Below are 529 nucleotides of genomic sequence, written 5' to 3'. Positions count from 1 at the left end.
TGAAGGTCTCCCAAACTAATGTTCAGTAATAAACATGCTCAGTGGATAATCCTTAAGCATACAGAAATATTCTCTGACTGCTTTCAACCCAACCATGTAAAGACTTGGGGCCACTGTGTTTCCTATTTGCCATGTATGACTCATCCATGTGAGTCCCTTCATTGATTGCTGAGTCACATAATAAAGCCACATCTGGTAGAAGAAGAGGCAGCTTGCAGCTGATGGAACTTGACATGCAGTTCATGAGATGAAAAGATATGACTCTAGTCAGTAGAGAAGGGTGGAGGAAGGAAAGGTCCTTTTCTAACCCATTATAATAGGAAGAGCTCTGTACCGCCCCCTTCCCAATTCCTTAAGTGGAATATGGACCCAACTAGCCAAGTTTATACCAGGGACTCCTGGCTGCCTTGCCTCTCCTTTTCTTCTTCTTCTTCCCTCCTTCCTTCCTTCCTTCTTTTCTTCCTTCCTTCCTTCCTTCTTTTCTTCCTTCCTTCCTTCCTTCCTTCCTTCCTTCCTTCCTTCCTTCCTT

Source organism: Vombatus ursinus, unplaced genomic scaffold, assembly GCF_900497805.2.
Source record: "Vombatus ursinus unplaced genomic scaffold, bare-nosed wombat genome assembly UNPS02014841.1, whole genome shotgun sequence".
In the NCBI taxonomy this organism is placed as follows: Eukaryota; Metazoa; Chordata; class Mammalia; order Diprotodontia; family Vombatidae; genus Vombatus; species Vombatus ursinus.
This window is presented reverse-complemented; position numbering follows the sequence as displayed.